Here is a 14465-nt window from a genome sequence, read left to right on the forward strand (position 1 = left end):
AATTCTCACCTTGGAGGGTGCCCCGGGGTATAAATAACTATCACCCCCACGTTCAAAGCGTACAGGGCCAGTACCTAGGATCATGCTGGCAGGCCATTAACGTCCATTTACACCCCTGTACACAGGGGTGGTATCTAAATTAGTTCTTGTCTGCTATGGATAAGGTTTTTTAAGCAAGGGCACCACCACTTTCTTTTGCCTTTTTCCTTTGGTTAGAGTGGCTGAGACTCTGTAGGCTCTCGCATCTCTGCTAACATGTGGGCCCCCGACCAGGTAACAAGCTTGTAAGCACAAAGCATTGGTTATGCTTGTTGTGGTATCTTTCTATCTTTGAATTTGGTTTCTTGTGCGATCAACCAGATGTTCTCGATTCCCTTCTGGAGCCTTTGCGGCATAGATTTGGTGCATTACGAAAAGGAGGGAATGGACTTGGCAGAATATTCCGCGAGTCTCAGGAACAACCTCAGATCTTCTTTATTGTCCTGTTCTGGAGACTCGTCGATATCCTTGAGGAGATCAATGTTCAGACTTTTCCCCATGGTCGTGATGGTACAGCCCAGGTACTCTGCTCTGTCAGATCTAAATGTGCACTTCTCCCTTTTGAATCTTTTCCCACCTCTTTGCAATTTAAGGCTGAATCTTGATGAGCTGCATTCCTCCCGTAAATCCGTGTATGATCTGATTCATAATCCTTTGAAATATGGAGGTAGCTGAGGATAAAACAAATGGCATGCAGGTGTATTGAAATGTGCCATAAGGTGTTAGGAAGGCTGGCCGATGTCTTGACGACTTATGCAACCTCACTTGGTAGTAAGTATCGCGCATGTCTAGTTTGAGAAAGTAATGGTTTCTTGAAGCATCTAGATTATTTCTGTGATGTTTGTCAGTGTGTAGCTGTCTGTTAAAATGTATTGGTTTTCACAGCACAGGTCAATGCATGCCCTCAATTTGTTGGACGTGGTTTCCTTGATCTGGGCTACCGGGCTGAACCATTCGCATGCTTTTATTGGTTCGATTGTGCATCCTTCTTGCAGTCTCTTCAGCCGCTCTTGTAAAGCCTGTCTGGCTGTGGCAGACTGTGAAAAGTCCATGTTGCAAAGGGTCTCTAGCAAAAGCAGGCTACACAGCAGTGGGAAAGGTTAAGAATACTCATACACTCAATGGGGAACTAATTGACAGCTCTTTAAACCAATAAAATGCAGAGATAAAGAAATTAGGACCTTTTATCTAATCTACTCTGTGTTATTGTTGTTTCCAGGGAACAGAGGTGGAAGAAGACTAAAACGTCCCTTATGAGTGGCCGTATTAGAGAGTGACCTGAAAACAGATTTGGTGAATAGTTAAAAAAACATTGCGCCGTTGCGCTTATGAAATTGGGAGTTTAATTGTAAATGTTTCATTCGACGAACGTATGAAGTATAAGCTGAATCCTAAAAAGGAGCCAACGGGAGTGGCTTGCCAAGATAGCTCAAGATGTGGTGTAAACACTCACACTGCGTTGTTGGAGCTGAGCCCCGACAGCTGAGAAGTAGCTTCACCTCAGAGACCAAATCTGGCCGTGAACAACCCCGAGAAGCGGAAGAGAAATTCTGTCAGCTGTAGATGGGCGACCCCAGAGAAAGCGAATCAGGACAAGGTTAACGCCCAGCTGGGGAGGAGCCACTCTGAAGAGACGCGGTCTCTTTGAAGTTATGTTGCTGAACGTAAACAAACACAGTGAGTCATGTGAGCCGAGTAAATGAACTGCAAATGTGAATACAGCGTTGTTCTTTAACGTATATTTAAATAGTAACAAAGAAGGAGGAGCTAATACTTAAGAGACGGATTGAAGTAACGAAAGTGGCATAGAATATCATACAGTAATTGAAACGCTACCATAGAACGAAGTAACGTCCATTTATATTAAAAGAACATTCATTCTAAAGTCCGGAGCATGAACCAAACAATAAGGTTCATTATAGATAGAGGTGAGAGAATACAGACAAGCTGAATTTCAGGCAACAGAGGGTTACGAAAAGAAAGAAGGAGATTAAAGAGTAAAGAAATTGAATTAAAATAAAGAAAGAGACAGTAAAGAAAGAGTAAGATCGAGAAATTAAAGAAACCTTGAAACCACTTAACAGAGTAAAGAAGAATCTCCTTTCATACCCTGAAGAGACTTCAAGTTCACGTATCCTTTTAAAAAAAAAAGAAAGAGAAAAACAAAGTTAATTAAAGCCTATCTGTTAAAATTCTACTACTGTGTCAGTGCTTTATCTTATCCTCACAGATGACATTGTGACATTTGGTAGCAGCGGTGGGATAAGAGTGGACACCATGGAAGCCTTAATTAAAACCCTAAGTGAGGGACAACACCTCTTACAACAAGCTTTACAATTGCAAAGCCAGCAGGCAAAGGCGGATCGGCAGGCTTTTCAGCAAGCTCTTCAGGTCCAGCAGGCACAATTAATTGAAGCTACAAATGTGTGGAGACACTCACAAGTACCAGCATCTGTTCTTCAAAAATATGTAGCCGGAGAAGACCCTGCACATTTTTTTTTAACTTTGAGAGAGTGGCCAGAAATGCGCAGTGGTCCACATATAGGTGGTGCCATTACATCGCCCCACTCATGACAGGAGAGATGCAAAGTGCATACCAGGCAGCGGACCCGACAGGAGATACAAATTACATGGATAGGAAAAAAGTGGTACTTGAACGCCTTGGTCACGATGAGGAGGTTTACAGAATAAAGTTCAGGGAGATCAAGTTGCAAGCGGATGAGACTCCACGCGAACTCTTTTACCGAGTAAAAGAACTAGGTGACATGTGGTTGCAAACCGTCACAACAACAACACAAGAAATGGCTGAGAAAATTGTATTGGAACAATTCATTGAAGCATTACCCTTACCCATACAACATTGGGTCCGTCAACATCACCGACCCAGTTTGCTTGAAGCAGTCAATATTGCTTTGGTATATCAGAAGGCGGGACAAGGTCGATTAGTAACATATACTGGGTCCTCCAGGGCCGTTGTTAGTCCCTCCAATACATCCACCAGACCAACAAGTAGCCGAAGATGGCCAAACTCAATGATTAGAAGATCTGATTGGGAAAACAATAGAGAATGACCGACTAGTGAGGCTCCTGCAGGTATTCACCAGAGTAGTCAAGCTCCTAAGGGTCTCCAATGTTGGAGTGTGGAGAATGGGGACACTTAGCCAGGTTGTGTCCTAAAAGAGCTAAATTAGAACCAATGGATGTAGAGACAATGGAAGTTCCAAAGGAAGGAGAAATCCAAGAAAATGTTCCTTCAATCAAATCTCCGTATATGTACACTTGTGATGCCGAAGTCGATGGGAAACCCACCAGGGCCATGATTGATTCAGGGAGTCTGCAGACCGTACTAAGTGCTGAACTGGTAGGTGAAACAGTGGTTTTGTCAAAAAAAATCCTATTAAATGTGTACATGGGGATGTGAAAAGTTACCCTATAAAGGAAATAAAAATAAAAGTGGCGGGTGAACAAATGGGTGTTAGAGCAGCTGTAATGCCTGTATTGCCAGAGCCTCTTTTAATAGGGTCAGATGTGCCTAATTTACCCCAGATAATAAGGAACCTAGAGAATAAGTGGGTAGAAAGTGCCCCTTTTTAAAATCAAGAAATTCCAAGTCCTAGCACGAAAGAGAGGAAGAGTCGGGCCAATAGAAGAAAGTTGAAGAAAGAGTGGGGAGAAAGAAATGTTCTACCAATTGCTGTAGATTGGAGAATAGATGAAGGAGGGGATAGTTTTCGAATGCCTCAAGAGTTAGACCCACTGTTGAAACATGCTAGGACGGCGGCCCGAGAGAATACAGATAGGAAGGAGCCTTATTTCATTCAGGAAAAGGGTTTATTTGACCTTATCACAAAGGGTGTAGGTAGAAAAACAGCTCAACAATTATTAGTCCCCAGTAAATATTATAGAGCTGTGTTAGAGGTGGCTCATGTACAAGTTGGAGAAGGACACTTGGGAATGAACAAAATGACTCAAAAGATTTTAGCAAGATTCTTTTGGCCAGGAATATACGCTCAAGTTGTCAGGTTTTGTCAAGCATGTGAAGAGTGTCAGAAGAAAAATAGAGCAAATATCCCTCTAGAACCTTTTAACCGTATTGGCATGGATATTGTGGGGCCACTGGACCCCTCATCTCGGGGACACAAATATATCCTGGTAATTGTCGACTACGCCACAAGGTATCCTGAGGATTTTCCTTTGAAGTCTACCAATGCACAACAAATTTGCGATGTATTAATTCCATTTATAAGTAGGGTAGGAATACCTAAGGAGATTGTAACTGATCGAGGAACTAATTTCATGTCTACTGTTCTTAAACAAGTTTGTGAGATTTTAAAAATTGATCACTTGAAAACTGCAGTTTATCACCCTCAAACAGATGGTCTTGTTGAGAGGTACAATCAAACCATTAAACAGATGTTACGTAAACCTACTGAACCAGGAGAGAGAAATTGGGATAGACTGTTACCCTGGACATTACTCACACTTCGAAATACTCCACAGTCCTCAACTGGGTTTTCCCCGTTTGAACTTTTATTCGGCAGACCAGTGAGAACTATGTTAGATATATTAAAAGAAACTTGGGAAGAACAACCTTCTCAATAGATATCTCTTACAGAATATGCTTATCAACTGAGAGAAAGAGTGGAGAAATTACAGTCAATAGCATGAGAAAATGTAATACAGGTGCAGGGAAAGAACGAACAATATTACAATCGAAACTCTCGGTTACGAACATTCCAAAAGGGTGATCAAGTATTAGTTCTTCTACCAACTTCCAAAAACAAAATGTTAGCCGCATGGAAAGGACCTTATGTGATAGAAGTACTAGGTCCACTGACTTATAAAGTCCAACAATCAGATAAAAGAATGCCATTTCAAACTTATCATGTGAATTTACTGAAAAAGTGGATAGAACCTCCCACAACCATATCTATGATCAATACCAGTGAACTAGAAGCGGAACACTTCCCACAGCTAGTACAGAAAATGCAAAAAGAAACTTTGAATATTAATCAAAATGTATCTTTGTCTCAAAAGATCGAGTTATCAAAAGTAATAGATGCATTTTCAGATACATTTTCATCTCTTCCTGGAAGGACGACTCTAATTTACCATTGCATAGATACTCAACCTGGTACCACAGTCAGACTACGTCCTTGTAGAATACCCGATGCCAAAATTCAGGCAATCAATCAAGAAGTACAGGAGATGCTGGAGCTTGCCGTGATCGAACCCTCCCACAGTAACTGGTCCTCTCTAGTAGTACTAGTCCCTAAACCAGATGGAAGTTCACGCTTTTGTATGGATTTTCAAAAATTAAACTAAATCTCAAAATTTGATGCACACCCCATACCCAGGATAGAGGATCTTTTAGATAAACTTGGTAAAGCAAGGTTTTTAACCCTACAAAAGGATATTGGCAGAAACCATTACATCCACCAGATAAAGAGAAAACAGCACTTGCCACTCCTCCAGGGCTTTTTCAATTTACTGTCCTTCCCTTTGGGTTACATGGGACTCCTGCAACTTTGCAGAGGTAGATGAATTCACTCATTAAAGGACATGAGAATTATGCTGGTGCATATCTAGACAATATCATTGTATTTAGCCAATCCTGGAATGAACACTTATCTCATTTAGAGGTAATTCTGCAGGCGTTGCTACAGGCAGGCCATCATGTAAACCCTAAGAAGACTTATATGGCCAATTTTCATACAAAGTATCAGGGCTATTATGTAGGAAAAGGGGTTATAAGGCCACAGGAAGACAAGTTAGCTGCAATTCAGCGACTACAATTCCCTATGAATGCCAGACAGGTCCAAGCTTTTCTCGGATTTATGGGATATTATAGAAGATACATTCCCCATTTTTCAACTATTGCAGCTCCTTTGACTAATCTTTTAAGGGCATAAGCTTCACCTAAAAAGGACTGGCGGAATGCAGAGACGGAGAGAGCTTTTAACTCTCTGAAAAATACTCTCACAGATAAAGCAGTTCTTCGCTGCCCAGATTATTCGGTTCCTTTTTTCTTGCATACTGATGCCTCTGGGACAGGTTTGGAGCAGTTTTGTATCGGAATCAAGGCGAAACTGAGAGACCTATTCTGTTCATTAGTAGAAAGTAGAAAGGAATACCCTCCCTAGCTCCCTGCGCTCTGAACCCTCACTGACCGCCTTTCGGAAAACCCTGAAAACGACCCTGTTCATCTAACAATTACATGGCCTAGCCCTCATAATTGTATTGTATGATGTATTATGTGGTATATCTGATCACAGGTCACTGCCTCACTGTAACCCAAGGCACAACCTGCACACATTGTAACTAAGTCTTCCTTGCAAGTAACAGTGCCACAATGCCCCTGGGCTGCCTGCGCGCTATATAAATTTAATAAATAAATAAATAAATAAATAAATAAATAAATAAAGTTTCTCCCACATGAGATGCACTATGCAACTATAGAAAAAGAATGTCTTGCCATCAAGTGGGCCATAGAGGCACTTAGGTATTATTTGTTGGGAAGAGAATTCACTCTAGTGACGGATCATGCACCTTTAGTGTGGCTTGCTCGAAATAAAGACACAAATCCAAGGGTTGCACAGTGGTTTCTTTCTCTTTAACCTTTCTCCTTCAAAACAATTCATCATCTGGGACGATTGATGGCCCAGGCTGACTTTTTGTCACGTACACATTCCCTTCCCGAACGTAAGGGCCCAGAAGGGGGGGGTATGTGAAGAGTCCATGTTGGAAAGGGTCTCTAGAAAAAGCAGGCTACATAGCAGTGGGAAAGGTTAAGAATACTTATACACTGAATGGGGAACTGATTGACAGCTCTAACACCAATAAAATGCAGAGATTAAGAAATTAGGTCCTTTTCTCTAATCTACTCTGTGTTATTGTTGTTGCCAGGGAACAGAGGTGAAGAAGACGAAAACATCTGTTATGAGTGGGCTATTAGAGAGTGACCTGAAAGCAGAGTTGGTGAATAGTTAAAAAAAGTTGTGCCGTTGCGCTTATGAAAGTGGGAGTTTAATTATAAATGTTTTGTACGTATGAACTGAATCCTAAAAAGGAGCCAGCGGGAACGGCTTGCCGAGATAGCTCAAGACGCGGTGTAAACACTCACACCGCATTGTTGGAGCCGAGCCCCAACAGCTGAAAAGCAGCTTCACCTCTGAGACCAAATTGGGGCGTGAACAACCCCGAGAAGCGGGAGAGAAACTCCTTCAGCTGTGGATGGGCGAGTTCAGAGAAGGCGAATCAGGACAAGGTTAACGCCCAGCTGGAGAGGAGTCACTCGGAAGAGACGCGGTCTCTTTGAAGTTATGTTGCTGAATGTAAACAAACACAGTGAGTCATGTGAGCCGAGTAAATGAACTGCAAATGTGAATACAGCGTTGTGCTTTAACGTATATTTAAATAGTAGCAAAGAAGGAGGAGCTAATACTTAAGAGACAGACTGAAGTAACGAAAGTGGCATAGAATATCATACAGTAATTGACACGCTACCATCAAACGAAGTAATGTCCATTTATATTAAAAGAACATTCATTCTGAAGTCCGGAGCACGAACCAAACAATAAAGGTGTTGTTCACGATAGATAGAGGTGAGAGAATACAGACAAACTGAATTTCAGGCAACAGAGGGTTACGAAAAGAAAGAAGGAGATTAAAGAGTAAAGAAATTGAATCAAAATAAAGAAAGAGACAGAAAAGAAAGAGGAAGATCGAGAAATTAAAAAACATTGAAACCACTTACCAGAGTAAAGAAGAATCTCCTGTCATTCCCTGAAGAGACTTCAAGTTCACGTATCCTTTTAAAAAAAGAAATAGAAAAACAAAGTTAATTAAAGCCTTCCTGTTAAAATTCTACTACTGTGTCAGTGCTTTATCCTATCCATATAACATTGTGACACAGACTTTGTGTTTTATGGGTATTGCATCGGGCTTGTATATGTTCATAGCCTTTAATGCATCTTAGACCTTCAGAATATACTGCTGCTTTCTTCTGTGCTGACGTCCATGTCTGATGCACCCCTTCCACTACACATGTTTCATTCTCTGAGTCTGCCCAATTTGCCACGGTAGTTGGGCTCTCACACGACATCAGAATACCGCAGTAACTTTGCCATGTTTTACAGTTGTTTGATGGTTGAAGCTTGCAGCACTTTCTTGGACAAGGATCGACACATGCAGAGTGACTCCAATCATTGAAACTGGTTTTGGCTAGGCTCCCTATTTGTTTGATTGAGCTTGCTGAAAGTGTGAACCTCCTAAAAACTCATCTGTGCTCCTTGGAAATATGTAATCGAGGGTTTGATCAGCATGAACTAATTCCCACAACAAGAATCACATTTCCCACAAAGTAGGTTCAGTGTTCGTGGCATAATCCTCACACCTGCCCACCTTCATAGGTTTCTCTTGAGCATTTGTAACCCCAATTTCATTTTATTAGACTCAGAACGCGAAAGCTGTACTGTCCAACATTATTTTAAACTCTATCATGCAACACCTGTGTGCTAAGAAGATCCTCTGATGTAGAAAGTTCTTAAAATGCTTTGCAGCTGTTCGAGCCTCACTTTTGTGGTTAATGTGGTAGTCAAAGGAAGCAATAAATCAGTTCACTGTGAAGTTGGGTGGCACCAATAGGGAGATTTTGGAGAATGGTATGGCCGATGATGATAAGATTTTAGATTACCAATCTATCTCCCTTGAAGGTACTCAGGCTTATTTATGTTCTTCTTTCTATATTTTTGAACATTGGGCCCTGACCTGTCTCCATTTTAATGAATGTATCCCACTAAATTCTTGGGTTGCCACTTGGAAGGACCAGAATTGTCGGGCAAAAAGTTGTTGTCCTTTCTGCCCTGATAGAGTGGAGACGAGGATACATTTTTTAGTCCTGTGTCCAAAATACGCAAATCTTTGCTTCCAATATTGAGATCAATTCATTTTAAAAAAAATGCCCTTTCAGCTCTTTATTTAAAGTTGTATGCAATTAACTGTGTGTGTCTAATTCTGTGAGCATCAATCTAAGAAACACAATCAGATTACGTACTACAGAGACGAATTCACTAATTTGCTGTGTATATATCCTCAGATTGTTTACTTGAAACACTGTATATTATACTGTTTTGTTTTTATATATTGTTTTTATACTTTAATGAATTGTGTTGAACAATTTGAATAAAGTGTATACATGCATAGACTCAGAATGCTGGTTTTCCTGCTTAACTGGCCTGTGGATAGGAACATGCTGTATGGGATCTAAGGGGATAAGGATCTGAGGGGGTTACACGTTCAGATCATCAGTTGCTGTCATGCTGATTGTTCATGTGTTGGAGAGGCTCGGCACTGCTGTGGCGGAGGTCTGGTAGTAGGTGGCGTCATGGTATCTCCAGGGAATCAGGAAAGGAGTAACTGTGACATGGTGACTGCATGACTGAGCCAAAGACTGTGAGGACTTGTGACAGGACTGGGCAGCATACGCTAGCTGAGGGGGGAAGGTGGGAGGTAGTGTACAGGAGCAGACTGTCTTCAGGTGAGTGATGCTGTGAACAGAGTCCCAGACTGAGAGAGATCTCTGCAAGCATTCTCTCAGATTTTCACCACCCTTAATGGAGAGGGGAGAATCCTAAAAAATAATGACGGGAAAAGGGCCATTATGTGGATGAAGCTATAATGACAGAGGACCCTGGAGAGGGGCTACCTTGCGTGCATGAGTCATGAATGGGGCACACAGTGTTAGGAAAGCGTTCTCTTTTTAGCAACTTTCCCTCCATATTCTATGGACCCCCAAACTCAGCTTCACTCCACGGGGCATCTGCTCACTTGCTATGGGGACATTGACTAGTCCTTCAGGATGTCAGTATTGGGAAACTATGTTTCTCTTAGACCTCTGACTTTGTTACCTTTTTGGGTAACTTTGTAACATTGCACAATACATCTTCCAATGGGGTTTCTTTTGAATGACCCTAGACTACACTGAAAGGGATTGTTGGTTACTTTGACTTGTGCCCAAGGACAAACTGGTGGCAGCAGTTACTTTTTCATTCTTTTTTAATGTAATTTTCTTTAGCCTTACTGTGTTTACCACGTTTGGCTACAAACAGTGGCTAGTGTGCCAACATGGCAGTGCCACAAGGTTTTTTGTTTGTTCCTTGGCCATCTTGTCCTTTGTCCTGCTTCCTACCTTGCCAGGTGAGGAATTTCCTTTTATGGTCATGCACTTGCCCAGGAATGCCTTACTTCTCGGGTGTTAGTGCATATCACGTGTGTGGGGTCCAAGAACATGTGTTGGGACTGTCTGGTCCCAATCCACCTACTGGTGCCTGAACATCTAGAGTGCATGCATGAGTCAGACCCACAGTGGTCCCTGATTGGACCATTGCAGGTGCGCATGTGTGGGGCAGATCTTTCCATTGGAGGGCTGAGTCTGATCACTCACCTGACTTTGGGATAAGGAGAGGTGTCCTGCAAAACTCCAGCAGATCTGACAAGGAGACAAGTATCCTGAGTAGCCATGCCAAAGAAGGACGATGTGTGGAAGCATCCTGAAGAGGCCCGACGACCAACTCTTGCTGTAGTCCCGGTGGAGCCCTGCCTAATGATGTCCGAAGACCCTTGTTGGTGCTTCACCCCCCTGGACCAGTGGGAACAACTGGTCCCAACTTCTTCTCGTAGCTCAGGAAGTGAGAGTCTTCGGAAGTGTCCCTGGGCCATCCAGTGGGCTGACCAACTCCAGTTTGGGCTACTGTGGTATACAAATCACAGTTCCGTGTTTTGTCTCTGAACTTGGGGGGTCTTCAGCTTGTCCAGCATGAAGCCCTCCTGTGAAATTTCGGTAACAAAAAAGGACAGCGCTAAAATGGGAAGGACAATGGGCTGAGCAAACACATGAACAGGGGGGCTGTCCTACCCTAAAAGAATTTAAATCTTTGCAATTATTTAATGCAAAAACATTTGTACCCTTGCATAAATCAAGTGGGGCAATGACAACTCTGTCTCGCGGATAAGCGCCCTAGAAATACACACAACCAACTGTAGTACTTCTACAGCTCTTTATTTTTTAGCTGTTATATTTTTTTGGAAGTTAAGCATGACATAAATCAACCAGTAGTGCCAATTATGTTAGAACACAGTGTCTTGTAAATACTACAGTGACCATAAATCTGTTAAACACTTACAGAAGGAATGATCAACACAGAAAACGACCACAACATAACGTGGCCTACAACACTGTAAATGGACAGTAAACATACATTTTGTGACTTACACTGCATTAGTGAATTTACATTTGTTGACATCATGTAATATAAAGACTGTGTACGATAGTGTATTTGTTACAAAGCCAAATTATTTATTCAACTGGGAGACCTCTGAGGAGGTACTCATATGCCCAGCAGAAGGATGACCTCTGGATTGGTTGACGTCTAGATCTAAGGTTAGAGATGTTGTGGCAGACTCAAGCGTCGCCCAAATGGGGGGCACGGTATCTGCAAATGTTTCGGCTCGGTGGAAGGGAGAGCCTTCTTCTAGGGCCAAAAATCAAGTCTCTATTTGTGAGGGTCATACAAAAATAAAGTGTATTAAAAGGGCGCATATGTGATAAAAGAAGGGTAAAACAAATATGTATGCATATACAATAAGCATAGCGAAATCTAACGTTCCAGTAGCCATGGGACTAACCTTGCTGGGTACTCCAAAAGATCTGGCATGCTCTTAAAGGGGTGAAGAGCAGCAGTAAGGTGGGGTTTCGCGGTCCCGCTAGGGTCTGTGAGCAGGGGATCTCAAGGAGGTACTGAGGTTCACATCAAGTGCTGGAAAGAACTCTGTGGGGTAGGTATGACAGGGCTTAGAAGATGTATTCCCAAGTGGAAGCACGAGGTAAAAGAGCAAATCAAATGAGCTAAGGAGCCATATTACCTGTGGGGCAGTGTCTTCAGGTTCCATGGGGTAGACCCAGTTAGAGAAGGAAGGAGGGTCCCTGCATCTGGGGAGCAGAGGAACATGAGTGGATCATCAGGACCCTGGGAGCTCCGGAGCGCCAGTCAGAAGAATAAAAAACGCTACCTTATGGAGTAGAAGAAGCGGAGGAAGGCAAATGTCCTCGCCCTTGGCAGAAGTAACCATATGGGTAGTGCAGCACTTCAGCCGAAGTCAGATGTTCCTGTGAAATTTCAGCATCCCAACATCCACGGGTCCGAAGATAGGAGGCTATATTTGACAGCAACATCTGTGTCCCCTGATGTTGCCATGCATCAGTGACCGTCGTCGAAACCAGCTTTCCCGCATCTGGTTGAGCACCAAGAAGAGTACTGCACCACTGCCTGCTGCATTGTTCCATGAGAAGAGGTTGTACACAGCTCCTGGACACGACCAGAACTCTTCTTGCATCCGTAGCTCCTGGGCTTCTTTGACCAGAATCAACCGCGGGAAGATTGACCTCTGGTGACCCCCCCAAAGACCTGCCAAGTCTGGAGAAAAATCAGAGCACGGCTAGTAAGTTATTACCATACTTACCGGTACCCCTATCCCCCCCTGTAAAAGTTTGAGAACATTTAAATATTTTTCAACTGTTTGGCTTTGGCGGTACTTGTGCCTAAAGCCATCCAAAAGCTAGAAACAAGTCTTACTCACCTGTTAACTCCTCCATGTGACCTCTGGACCCATACTCACTTCTGATACCACCCCTACATTTTTCCAAAATTTCAAAACTCATTTGAAACTTTGTGAACCTTTAGGCACAAGGCCCCCTTCAATTTAGGGTTGGACCTCATAAATTAGGGTTACAATTCCTGTGGACTGGCAGTGCTAAATCTAATTACTTTCCTTCCCTTTCAGGTATTGTGGGGGAGGGTACATTGGTTACTCTGCGCTGCCTATTTGCGATTGTATATATGTATCAGTGTTTAGTATTGTGTGATATTATTACCTAATATTAGTCATTTTTCATAGTGTTTCTGGGCCCACAATAAACAGAAGATGTCCAAACGTTAAAGCATGCAAAAATAGAGTGTAAGAATAGGATCTGGGTTGATTGTTCGTGCCGCATTTATTCACGGCCGAACTGCCCGCAGCCTACTTGCTCGTGCCCCGTTTTTTTGGTTCATTTATTTTTGTCCCCGCTGTCAATGTTATGGAAGCGGAGGACACCCCGCACTCCCAAAATGCCAAACATGGGGGGGGGCAGGGGACACCCCCACAGCCTCAGCTCCTCATGTTCGGTTATGTGCAAACAAACGGGTAAACGCTCAAAAGATACAGGGCAAAATCGGTCAGATGAAGCATGCAAACCAAAACATTCGAACAAAATGGGTAATACCTAAAAATAGAGGGCAATTATTGGGATTAATTGTTGACAAGGAGGAGTGGCTGAAGGCAGAAGAGTTTTGGGACAGATTGATTCCAGGTTATGAAACCCTCCTAACTCTATAAGTCTTAACATATTTAAGTAAAACTGCGTTGATAAATATTAGATGGTAAAGTAGAATCAACTGGATTTCAGCCCATGATTGATTAATGATCTCAAAATAGTGAAATATAACCCAGTTTGTGTTCATTTTTATGTTTTCCCTTAAATATCAATGAAAGTCTTTCTTTTTAGTTTTCATAGACTATGGAAAACTGTTTTTACTTAAGTGTTTTGCGCAAACTAGTGGTTTTACATAACAGTACATGGCAACCATGACATTATAGTTATGATGTATTTAGACACTGTTTTTTGTATTAATCTTTGGATTGATCTTGTAAAAAATTCTAACTGTATTTTATCTAAATAGTAATAATTTAGCATTTATATAGCGCTACAAACCCTCACCTCAGGTATCTGAGCGCTGCTTATTACCCACGGTGTGCGGTGCTCATTTATCGACATAGGAATGATGAAAGGCTGAGTTTGGCCCTGTCGGGATTTGAACCTGCATCAGCAGACTCTGCACAGATGTCTAAGAGCTTTCAGACCGGCTTAATTTAAACAAGTTGGATTTGAACGTTTGCATTATGTGAAAGGGTACATTGATTAACCATATCACATGAATAAAAAAGAAAAAGAGAGTATTTTTGATACTTATTGTCTAAGTGTAATCCTTGGTGTTTCATTGTGTGGACCCCCGACCCCACTCACCTCTCCTGATATTTAGCATTGGCCTCTCTCCGTGCTACCTTGATTAGTTGGGCTAAACTCCCAGTATTTGCTCCCTGTTCACTATAACAAGGGTGGCCTCTTAAACATCTGTCCACCAGGTCAGAGTTTTGAAAGCCATTCCAACACACAGGAAAGGTATTGGACATCATTATGGTTTGAGGACAGAGTGACTTACAAGAGAGGAGTAGCTACTTAAAACAAATGTAAACCAGGAGTAGTGAAAGGCAATTAGGGACTGGCTATAATAATGTAACCAGGGCAGCTCCCATGCCTGCCCAAAGTT

The sequence above is a fragment of the Ambystoma mexicanum genome, chromosome 5p, assembly GCF_040938575.1.
Source record: "Ambystoma mexicanum isolate Mex_15411 chromosome 5p, UKY_AmexF1_1, whole genome shotgun sequence".
NCBI classification, from domain to species: domain Eukaryota; kingdom Metazoa; phylum Chordata; class Amphibia; order Caudata; family Ambystomatidae; genus Ambystoma; species Ambystoma mexicanum.